The sequence below is a fragment of the Oryzias melastigma genome, linkage group LG13 (assembly GCF_002922805.2).
Source record: "Oryzias melastigma strain HK-1 linkage group LG13, ASM292280v2, whole genome shotgun sequence".
In the NCBI taxonomy this organism is placed as follows: domain Eukaryota; kingdom Metazoa; phylum Chordata; class Actinopteri; order Beloniformes; family Adrianichthyidae; genus Oryzias; species Oryzias melastigma.
Window position 1 is genome coordinate 12,156,088 of NC_050524.1, and position 12,778 is coordinate 12,168,865.

The window sequence follows — 12,778 nt, forward strand, 5'->3', positions numbered from 1 at the left end:
TGCAACAATTATAAAAATCTCCTGTGAAATCCTGGAGGTTCTGATGAGACAAAGTAGTTCAGAACTAGACCTTTATGTTATGTTCACATCAGGCATGTGATGCATGTCCAAAATCTGGACTTCATGCTCGACTGTTACACCAAGCCTCTTCCTACAGTTGGAGGAGGCTTGGTGCCAAATGTCCAACCGATATGAATCTCTCAAATCTTTTTCTTTCACAGCTCGACTCCAATACATGAAAGACTTGGTGTCATACAGTATAATTTCAAGAAAACGATTATCTACTATCTCAAGAATTGCTCCTAAATGCGTCTGCTTGGCTATTTTTTAATTTTGCCCCTCACCTACCAAGATGTTTGTTTTGCTGTGAGCAACAGACAGTTTCTGTATCCTCAAAATAAATATATATATATTTAAAAAGGCTTAAAGAAAGCTTTGTTTATTTTTACAGTCTGCTGAGCAACTGATGAATCTGTGTCTGTCTTTGGCTTTGTCTATACCTGCATCCAGCATAAATCACTCAAGGTTTAAACTATTATTTTGGTTCTCTGCTAATCTGTTCATTATTCTTTTGATTAGTCAGTTGAATATTTTTGCAACATCTATTTCGGCTTCATTTCCTTTGGTTGCACAACATAAAGGACAATATCTCAGTTTATTCAAAAGGCTGATAAAGTTGCTGCAGAAAGAATTTCTCATCTGGACCTTTTTGTCAACTTTGAAAAGTAACTTATTTGTCTTTCATATTAAGGAATTTGATTTATTGTTTGGTTTAATTACCAAGCGTCTGGGTGAGTGTGTCTGCATATTCTGCCTCTTTTTTTATTTTATTTATTTTTTTAACGAGTTCCTCACTCCACCAAACCGAAGGTGAGAACGTTGACTCAGACCAACTCTGACCAATTTTTGCTAACTGATCACGTCCGGCTCCAACACAACGGAGTCGATATCGCTGGAAAAAATGACAACTAAACTGACCTCATTTCATTTTAGCCAAAAGTAAACCATTTTCTGTGACTGTCACTGTTGTTTTAATTCAGAGTGTAAGAAGCATTTAAAAGATATGTATATTTATTTCTTTATTTTAAGTTCAAAATGTATGTAGATAAAAGCTATAGTGTGTCCACTAACTCTTAAACCCAACTACTGTAACTCTTCAACCGTTTATGTCATTCTAGTGGATTCTGAAGCGGACAGCAGCAGCTTTCTGCTGATATGCAACACTTTACAGCATAAAGTTTCTATGTTATCCACAAAGGTCAGCTGATATTGTTCTGGCATTATTGTATGGAGTCATTTTGGGGACACAAAGATTTCAAAACCAAATAAAATAACTTAAATTTTAAGCTGCAATTCTTCATTCTGCAATTCTAATATTAAATTAATAATTTTCAGCTTCACATTCTGTCTTTAAGTTTCTAAACTCTAAGTTTCAGTTTAAAATCTTCTTTTTAGTTCCAAATCTTTTTTTTTCTCTTTCAACCCCCCCCCCCACCCTCCAAGCCAAATTTGTATGTGAATTTCAGCTTTACATTTAAAATGTTTAAGAAAAAAGGGAAAGTTGAAAATAATTAAGTTTACATCAGAATTGCAGAAAGTTTGCAGTGATCTCTACCAGTCCTGATTAATTTTCTTTGACAACATCTGATGGCAAAACAATATGAGGACTGTAGAAACATTTCATTTTTCATTTGAATGGCTTGTTTTTCCCCCTCTTTAATGTCATTCTTTATATTTAGGACGATGATTTTGGTGCAAAGCCAATACCAAAAGCCGCTTTTCTCCGCGTCAGAATTGTCTGATTCACGTCGACTGTGTAAGGATGTCACTTCCTTTTTAATAAATGCTTCTTTTTTATTCACCCAGGAGTTCAAATCTCACCAGTTTCCACAAAAATCATTTGTTTGTCAGCGTCTGAAGAAACAAAACTTTAAATCATTACGCTGAAAGCATGACTGACTTTCACTTCGAAACGCCAAAACTAATTTCATGCCAGATCCAAAGCTTCCTAATGTGCCACTTTCACTAATGGACACTTGCCTGCACAGTTGTAAATCCAGGCCCCATAGATTTAATGATTTGTGTTGTTACAAATGTTTTGTGGCATGCAAGAAATTATAGAACGGCATACAGCTAGCTGACATTAAGACGTAAGCAGCAAGAACCACATGCAATTACATTATGCAAACTATAACTCAAGCTAACCATCAATGTACACTTCCAAGATGCCCTAAAGCAAATGTGCGCCGTTATATTCTGATGCATAATTTTTTAGAGCTCAAATGACTTTTCCTATGAGAAACCTACAGTTATAGCTGCCAAGGGAGTTTCTTTTTCTTGTTGCAAAGAAAAACAATCATTCTTAGCGATTGCCTTTTCCGTATGATGAGATCTCTGTTGCTGGGCTTTGGTTTAGAATTATATATTCCAGTGCCAAAATACCAGGTATGTGCACCGAAGAATTACTCAGTGTCAACCGTATGATTGTGAGGAACTAAAATGGGTCTTTCTGAGGAAAGAAAAAAAGTTAGAAGTGATTTTGAGAGTATTGAGAGAATACTTCAAGGGAAAAAAAGCCATGAACAGGCCTTTGAAAGGGCTGAACAACATTTTAGCAACAGATGAACGATGTCTGTGTTCTGCTTCTTCTGGAAACAGTTTCACACTGTCTGGTCCTGCATTGAAATTCCGGTCCTGTAAAAGACACAAACGTGGAGTGGGAAGATAACAAGCTCGCTCCTAATCTCTTGAAATGTGTTTGAGGCAGGTGCTTCCTGTAAAATGGGGACAAGGCACCAAGATCAAAGCAAATTGCTCCATAAATTCTGTCATCTCATTCTGCATTCAGAGTTAAGTGGCCTAGAAGCTATTTACCGTTTGAAGAAGTTAAAGGAAAAAACTCCAGATGTGTTTGCCTCTTGGAGCTACCACTGGAATAAGTGTCTGAAAGGGCCAAAGGTATTCTTTTTAGACTTTTGATTATGGGACGGCTGCGCTCATTTGGAAGTGGCTAAAGCGCAGAGGAGCATCTGGAGACATTTCAGCAGAAAACAACAAAGGTTACACTGGAGACATTATCCTTGCCTTAAGAAAGGTCAGCGTGAATGTCATGTAAACATAAGCGACACGAGAACATATCGGAAGATAAGTGGCCACCGCGGGAACGCGACGGCGTGCTTTGTTCTCACTGATGTTTCTTTAACCATAAATCTTTTTGCGTTTGTTTGTCCCCTTAATGTTGGAGCAGAGCCTCTTCTGCTTTGATCAAAGAAGACACAACTCTATTTAATTCCAGCATTTATCATTGTGATTGAAATACAAAGGCTCTGAGGCTGGTAATGAAGAAGTCATCAAAGTGAAGTGATGTTTTTTTTTCCCCTTTTCTGTTAAACGAAAACAATAAAGAGCTTATTTCACTATATTTGTTTGCTCAAGTCATTTAACCCAATAAAATGTCTTTTTTTTATATAATACTTGCGCTGCGTGACTCGACTCCACATGAGAAAGGGAAGTTCTAGCGAAGCTTTTATTTATTTAATTCTTTTTTAGAAAGCCAATATCAGACAAAGGGCTTTTATTCAAAACGGTCCGACGTTCTACTACGGATATGCAACATTGCTTCTTTCTAACGCAGCCTCTGTAATGAGAAATAGATTTGATTTCACAGACAAAAAAGATGACTCTTGCATTGAAAAAATACAAGCAAAAACATCAGTCTATTCTCCGAGAAACAGAATTAAATCTTTATGCTGTAACATGATTGGTGTCCTGAGAGTAAAAAGTCTCATCGTTTTGCAGATTCCAAATTCAAGGCTTGCAAATGGGTGACCATATGATCTTGTCTGCACTGATTACTCACAGCATTGGTAAGTGCTTACTTTGGTTAATCAGCTGTGTAAATAGGAGTGTGATACCTGCAGTGCCTGTCCATTCAAATGGAGACACACAGCTGCAGGTTTTTTTTATTCCTGGAACCCGAGCAGATTTATTTATGAGACTATAACCTAATACGACAGTGAACTAAACGTGTTTGCTTGCGTTTTTGTTCTTGACAGTGCGTGTAGTAGAAGAGTGCAGCCTTATTTTTCAGCCAGACTCTGCTCATAGGGGGACAACTTCAACTATCAGTCTTTATTAACACACCAGATGCAATTTACTGTATTATTTGAGTTTTTGTATTATTATAATTTGTAAGCAATATCAGCTGCATAATAAAAGACTTGGTAAAAATAGGAATATTCAATACCTCGAACTGAAAAGCATTTTTTTCCCTTTCCTAATTGTTTTGTATACATATTCAACCAGCTGTGTTACAGAAAAGACTTACACGGTCGCTTTTGTCAATAATTGCTATCAAATTTAAAATTCACAGGACTTTTCTTTTTTTCTAAAAGCAAAAAATGATTTTGATACTTAAAATGCATAAATCATCCACATTCACAACTTCTCAGCTTGTAACCTATTTAGGAATTGAATAATATTCTGTTTTGTAATCATCTATTGAAAGGCAACAAACGATCTGATGGTTCTGACAGAGAAAGTCAAGGCTGAATGCAGTTGTAATGAAACTTTCACTCGTGGTAATTGTGGTTGTGTAAAAACTCATTTTGTGGGCTGGTAATCATATTCAGATTTATTTGGTTTGCATTATTTGTCTCCAAGTACTTTTAACGTACATGACCAACATATAACAAATGTGAGATACATTTGTAAAATGATTTCAAACTGTGAGAAACTGTATTGACATGTAGAAATTTGCACTATAAAAACAATAATTAAATGTGACTAAAATTCACAATGTCTTAGGTATAGTTTTATATGAAAAAAGTAAAGACATCACAAATATTTGCAAGGGTCCAGAAGGGTCAGAAATAGATGTAACTACTTCTAACACTCATTCATTTTGTCATGTAAAAACAATATTTGGACTGAAACTTGGCAGATGTTGCGATGGACGCAAGGGATAGAGAAAATGTTATTCTGGGGTGTGTGAAATGCAATCACAAAAGTAAAAAAAAAAAAAAAAAAAAAAAGTTTTTTTTTTTTTTTTAAGTGTTTAAGAAAAACTCAAAATATGCTCTGACTAATGATTACCTCTGAAAAAACAGCTCTAGGAAAGTTGTTGTTTTCTGAAGCATAAAAATCTGTCCAGGGCCGGACTTAACATTAGGCAACATTATGTGATTCCCTGGGGCACCCGACACCTTGGGGCCCCAAGCTCAACATGTAAAAAAAGAAAAGTAAAAGTCTAAAATATTGTCCACACTCATTGTTATTTAACTTTATCATACAAGATATGTTTGGTTAAAAAAAGTTTAATGGGTTAGTTAAATGGGGCAATGATAATGCACTCATTTCTGTCTGTCCTGTTTCATTTTCACCACAGAAAAGAATTTTGTTGTAATTTCTTCTTGTGGGATGTGAAAATGAAATGAATGAGTAAATGAAATGAACTTTATTAAAAACCCAAGTCATGAACAAATCAGACTGCTCATCTGAAAGCGTTTCATCCTCCCCCATTCCTGTGTGGCAATGGACTATTCCATCAAAGTTAGCCAGCAGAGAAAGCGGTAAGATGAAGTAGTCACCCAAGTGTCATTGAAAATGATCATAATTATTATACTGTTTATGCAATAAGAGAAAAGAAACCAAAATCAAACAAACTAATCTAATCAATACGATCATTTCACGGCATCTATTTATGACTCCACCTTGTTCTGATGATAAAAAGGTTGGTTTATTAAAAAATTACATTTAAACACTTTTTTCACAAAAATTGTTTAAATGCAATGCATTGTGGCCTACGTATATTCACCAATATAGAGCATCCATGCACATTGTTTTTTCACAAAAACTTCTGGGAAATTTCTAGGGCACTTGATTTCGGAATTGTAGATTTAGACAACAATACAAAATGGCGAACACACTATATAGGAATTTGGACATAACTGAATTCTTGACAGTGATTATCTAAAAGGGGACCAGCAAAGAAGTTGACGGGTGTTTTACCCAAAGTTATTTTAAACAATTATGAATGCATCAGTTGCAGTGGGCCCCCATGTCATTGTTCACCTGGGGCCCGAAAACGGCCAAGTCCGCCACTGGATCTGCAAAAAAACACTGAGCTTACGTGGACAGAATGTGAGCTTCCAGAGGAGCACATCTGCAACCATGCTGAGCACGTAGCCTGTATATTATATCATAAATCCCATATCAAAAGGAGACTCAAATGGACAACACGTCAAATTGACTTATTTGTTAAGCAAGAAAAAAAAAAAAAAACTAAGCGTGATGATCAACACATGCTGTTGTTCCAGAAAATCACTACATCACTCCTCCCCCTAAAGTCGCATTAGAAAAGGCTTCCATCAAAACTGTCAGCGTTTTACTGCACAATTGTGCCGAGCTGCATTTACAACAATAGTTAAACAGGGATGTGCTTGTGGCTGTTTACAATGAAAACATGTTGAACACCAAAAACTGAAAACCAAATCATTTTGGATTTTAGATCAATTTCAGTAAAATAATTGAGTGAATGAAGAACCAGTCAAGACTTTTTTTGTGGAAATCAGATTTTAATTACCATAGGACTTAGGTTTTAATTACAATAGCTTTGTTTACCGTCTGCGTGTGAAAGCCAAATGATGGCATTTCCTGCTTTTAAACAAAACCTTGTCCCAGTAATCAGCTGGTATGAACTCATCGAAGCAGCTGCCTAGCAGTCTGAGACGTAAAATAATTGCTGCCATCACAGTTTGCAATGCAATTAGCAAATGGCAGTGAAGAGGAACCGTAGAGGTCAAACTCAGGACGGGGGGAATGAGACAACTTTGAGGGAACTGATTGTGGTATTGAAATAAAAGTCAACTCAAACCGCCGCGCGATCGGAGAAGACCTTCAGGGAAATTTGCCAGAGTGGCGGTTCAATCTTCCCTTCTTAAAAAGAACAATACCTTTTCATGTGGATCATTAAAAAAGTCATATCTAATGTTGGCCTTATTTTACAATTACATTTCAGGAAAAAAAAATATTGAATTGAGAATCTCTTTAACTGCAAATTCTTCCTTTAGCGACTTTGTTACAAGATGACTTAAAAGACTCAAACCACAATTGTAAAAACAACTATTAACTGGGAATTGGAAGTGTTTTAGCAGGAGCAATAAAGATAAATAAACACAGGAAGAACTAAACTATTTTATTGTAATTGAACCACTTTTACAGCAAAATTAATTGGCTATTTAAAAAGTTATTACTAAAGGATTTTGTGTTGACCATTCAAACTCTTGTTTATATTACCTTTGTATTTAAAAAGGCCAGAGAGACTTTTTTTGTTTCCTCCCTGCTGGGTAGTGACCTGTTCTTGTTGGTCTGGGAAGTGATGTCACATCAGAAGACGAGACTCAATTTGTGTATAGTTTAAGCCTCGATCACATAGGTACCCCTTACGGGTGCCTCAGGTTTTTGGGTTGTTCTGGCTCATGGAGGGTGGTTAGACATGAAGCGGCTGCATCTATGGCTCCATGTCTACGGCAGTTGTGATTAATCCCTTAATCGATTAAGTCCCAAAGACAATAACATCAGTTTTGTTTTTGTTTAATTTAAGTAAATTGTGACACATCTAGTCATTAATGTACTCAATCCATTTACCAAGTGCCTGTACAGGGCCATGGTCTTCTGATGATGATATGTCTGTGTCATCTGCAAAGCTATTTTAACTAATGTTGATGTTTATATCCTGGGCCAATGGGAGCAGAAGTGGCTCCAGGATGGAGCCTTGGGGAACTCCACATGTAATTTCTGGACCGTATGTGTGTCTTGCAGTTCCATGAAGACTTATATGACCACTTTAAGGGATGTCTTGAAAATGGTACATGCAACTGTTGCGTGGTAAGCACTTTTGGTGCACAGGTGATGATGTCATATAGTTCTCTTACGCAACACTCTAATTGTTTGTGAGGTGTACTTCATGATCGCGTAGGAGCACAGGATTATGGAAAAATCCATACAACATAACTAAGTCTTAACAACTTTCCTTTCAATTACCCGTACATGTTGTATAAGGCCCAATCCAAATTCTTCCCATCTCCCTTCCCCTTGTCCCTTCCCCTCCATTTGAAGGGGCAGTTCTCTGGGAAATATATTTTTTAGATCCGACCCACCAAACGGAGGGGTACAAAGTCTTCCATCACGAGGATGAACTGCATCATGCTGTGAAGCACTTTTCTTTATTTAAATGTAAGAAATTATTTTTTTGTCGTAGCATGACCTTTTCAAAAGTTATAAAACCGCTGTTATGTATATTCAAGCAATGGAAGCTCCATGCTAATGTTAGCAGACCGGCGGTTATGGTGGCGTAATTGAGTTAAAGTGACGCCCAAAATATGAGCCACTATTCTTTCATAACTCTCCATTTGGAGGGATAAATTAAGCGGAATGGAGAATTGGGCCGAAGAGTTCGCTACAACCCATCACCCCTAAAATTCCCTTAAACATTCTAAATGTTCATGAACATTTTGGCTCTATGGGCTCAGCAAGTGGTCTACAACCACGATATTAAGCGGGGACCGACTGCGTACCCTGTTTAGGTTTGTCCAATATTTTTAACAGCCCGTGTCCACCTGTAAGGGCAGTTGACACTCAGACTTAAGCAGTTGGGACAGAGTGCTTGCTGCCCCATGCATGGACTGGCCACATTGTTGTTCTGTTCTCAAGTCAACCAGCTGACCAAACTCCAACACTGCTGTCTGTTCTGGACTCGCATGCTTCTCAAACTAAAGTAAAAGTTTCCAAGTAGAGACTGCTTGTCGTGTGAAGTGCTTCTCCCCCAAACGCGTCCTGAAATAATTTTTTTTTGACAATATAAAATGACAATGACATTAATCCATATTTTGGAATTATCCTTCATCTTTTATTTACTAACAGTAAATATCAGAATTTTTCAGTAATGTAAAGTTTGTACCTGAAACCTATCAAAGTTGCATGCATGCATGGATTCCATTCAAGTTTTTCCAACTGAAGTTACAGCGGGCTGACTTGGTAGAAAATGGACATAAAGTTCCCGACTTGACGAGTTCAGCAGTTTCAGCTCGTGATTGGTGGACAGCCTGTCCTCAGTAAGTGACAACAGTTAGAGTGGGATGCTCCTTTAATGCTGCCATCAGTTTGACGTCCATGCAGGCTTGCACCAGCACCCATCCGTCAAAAAGTACACTCCAGCTGGGAGGTGACTCAGAAACTGGCTCTCAGCTCCTCGTGGCTCTTTTCATCTTTCACCACTTTTTCACTAATGCTGAATGATTGATTCTTTATTGGGTTGATTAAGCAAAGAAGCTCATCAAGGTCGGCACAGAGATAATACAAAATATTTGTAAAGAGTTGACGCTGGCTTGAAAGCTGGTCATTTTAATATTTCTTGGTGTCGGACTCAACAGTTAAAGTAATGGAAGCCTTTAGGAATGCAGATGGAAGTTGTGCTGCAAAAACAGTGCAGGCTGAAGATGATGCAGGGGGACTAAAATATGGATTTCCAATAAATTTACAGAGCTGGAGCTTTAAACTCACTGGACTGAGAGATGAGAGCATTAGAATTGAGAGTAAAATCTGCTGATGGTGTGGTACAGCACAAAATATATCAAAAATATATTCAAATATTAAGTATAATATAGCATATATGTATTAAGCATATAATGAAAATACATATTGAGTTGCACAACAATCCTTAAAAGCTCACTCAGATGAAAATTGTGTTTTTGCTGTTTTTTAACATGCTCTTGTGGCATAATTCTGAGAACATATATAAAGTAAATTTAGCTCAGAATAGCACTTTTTAGCATTTCTTTATTCAAATTGTGTAAATCGCAAGCGGACAAAAAATGTAGTCTGAAAAAGAGCTTATTTGCGGCATAAAAAATACCCTGGGCGGGCCAGAGGCTCCGTGCTCCACCCTGCTACAGGGAAGGGAAAAGGGGTTGGGGTTGCTCCACATCAATGAACCCATCCAAAACTCAGAGGTGTACATTATTCTAGTCTTTTTGATTTTGGCTAAAAAAAAAACAACAAATTTATCTAATTTAAATCTCTTATAGGATACATTCAAAAAAATATGGAATGTCAAAGATTTTTTAATACTTGCTTACAGTGATTTGAATGTTTAATTCAAGACCCGTCACATCAAAAATGAACACAGCAGTTGCCTAAAGATTACCTGAAAAAGAACTCATCCAACAGCTTGACGGAGAGAATCAATTTCAGAAGCATCAGGCATCTAAAACTCTGCATCTGTCAGGATATTTAGAATGAATCAAGTGAAATCACCGCCTGGCTGACTTCTCTACTCAAACGAGGAAAATTCTGGGGTTTATTATTTATGTTGAGTATGACAATTACGGAAGAAAGCTGGAAAAAATATATTTTGTCTGGGATTATTGTGTTCTGAGTAAAGAGGATTGACTGTGTAGCTGAGAATACGTAGGTGTGATGTCACTCTGGTCTACCTCTGGTTCCAATGCAGTGAAGTCAATTCCTGTTGCTGTTTTTTCATGAAACAGATGCCGCCATGTTGGAGCCAGACGATGTCAGTAAGTGATTGGTTCAAGTTGGTCTGAGTCAACGTTTCTATGGCAACCACTCATGTAAATCAGGAAAGGGTATCAAGCGTTCATTGATACTACTCCCGTTATTGATTATTATTGATCTGATATCATATTAATTTTCTTATCAATACTTAGAAACAAAAATGTAGTGATGGCTTCATAACTATAGGTACATTCCACCATCCATGCATGCCAATTCTCAAAGTTACACGCATTCCAAGTCTGTCCTTTAATTACTTTGAGTTTGGGATCTCCAACAGCGCTTCTTCTCATCTCACTCAAATTAAAACAAAGGCTCTGCCAAGGACTCCGAGGTGTGGACGGCCAGTTTTTAACCAATACCTGTCACTGTAGTAATTGACCTTGACAGCTCACCGACAATCAGGGAAAGCTTGTTCAGAAATGATGCACATGTGGAGGCAAGCCAGTAAAGCCTGTGCGTGACTAACACTTTTTAGACTACAGGACAAAACGATAAACACTCAGTCCTTCAGAAGGTGGTCTGGTTGAAGGCTGAAACTTTCAGCTGTCGACATGAACGCTAATGCTACTTTTCAAACTGTATGAAGTATAATGATTAATTGATATATATCTAAATCTCTGGTCAATGTGGCACTTTTTAAACTTTTTTTTCTGACTGTACAGAAACTACTTTCTTAAACTCAACAGTAAACATTTATACTCCCACCTACTTAGAAAGGTAAGTTTGCACAGTTTATATTTACCACATGAAAGAACAAGCATTAAGAAACGATCTTGACAACTTGTGCTGTGGGACTTTGCATTTAAATTCATTTGCATGCGCTGAGACAAACCAGTGAAGTAAGAAGCTAGAGGTAAACTATTCAGAGATGATGACATTTATATATGAGAATATCATTTTATACACAGGAGACCCATTGAGAGATGAGTTAACAGTTTTACATTTTATGATGCACTACAACACAATAGCTTTGTGGCCACTTTGTTGCTAAATTGGAGCAATTGAAATCTCTTTTATGTGATATCTGTCCAGTTATCTGTTTGATCTCTGATACAGATGGTATACAGACTGAATCAGAAACCCTCCAGTGACAGGTTTATGCTCTACTCTATTACTTCAAAGTTAAAAGTATGCATTTATTAATAATTAGCTGGGATTTTTAAGCTATGTTCACACCACCCTCGATGTGTCTTCAAGAAGCCACTTTCAATGAAGTCTATGTAAATATGCGTATAAGCCTTCCGTGTTGCGTAGTAACGTGTTCTCCCAGTCACACGTTGCTATACAAGTTTCCACAACTGTTTTTGAGGTCTAAGGACAAAATGCGTGGCCATTAAATATTTGTTGTCAGTCAAACCAGATTAAACTTCGACCAGTCAGGGACTTGGTTTTGGTAGTAATGTATGGATGGCGTAACTTTTAATTCACGGAAGTGCCAACTGTTTGAAAATTAATCATGAAGGATAAATGAATAATTGTGGTTTGTGTCCAGATATGTGCTATAAATAGTAGAGAAAGGAAAAAGTAGAAGAAGCCCCTCCCTGCTTGTCCAGTGTGAACACCGTTCATGAATGCACATTTAGCGTGTTCTTTAACTTGCCCGGTGTGAACGTAGCTGTAGAAGTGCCAGTTTGTATGTTTTCATCTACAAATCATCAATCACTTACTCAACCTTGTATCTAACATAACTGATATTCTACATCATATTACGGGTGTAAGAAAATATTGATACTGTGAAATATTGCGATATTTTACGCAATATTTGGTGATACTTGTTTCGATCTAAAATACTGCCAAGGTGATGTTTAATTATTATTTAAGAGAAAAATTGTAGTTCAGCCTTACTTTAGTTTTTCATTTAAATGTTTCTTAAATTACCAAAAGCTAAGTTCCATGAATTTGCTTGGGTAAAAGTACCTTGTTTATTAGAAACAGCTGCAGTCCTTAACGTTCTGATCATGCATATTACAATATTACTTTTGTGAAAAATGCATTACAATTCAGATTATTCTTATGTCACAATTTAAAAAAATAGTGAAATATTGTCTGGTGCTATATTTGGAGATATTGGTATACATATCGTATCATGACGTGTATCGTGATACGTATTGTATCACCAGACTTTTGCCAATACCTCATATTTTTTAAACTCGGGGTTCACCGGTTCACCGGGGGTTCACCGGAGACCGGCGGCGTTCCCGGA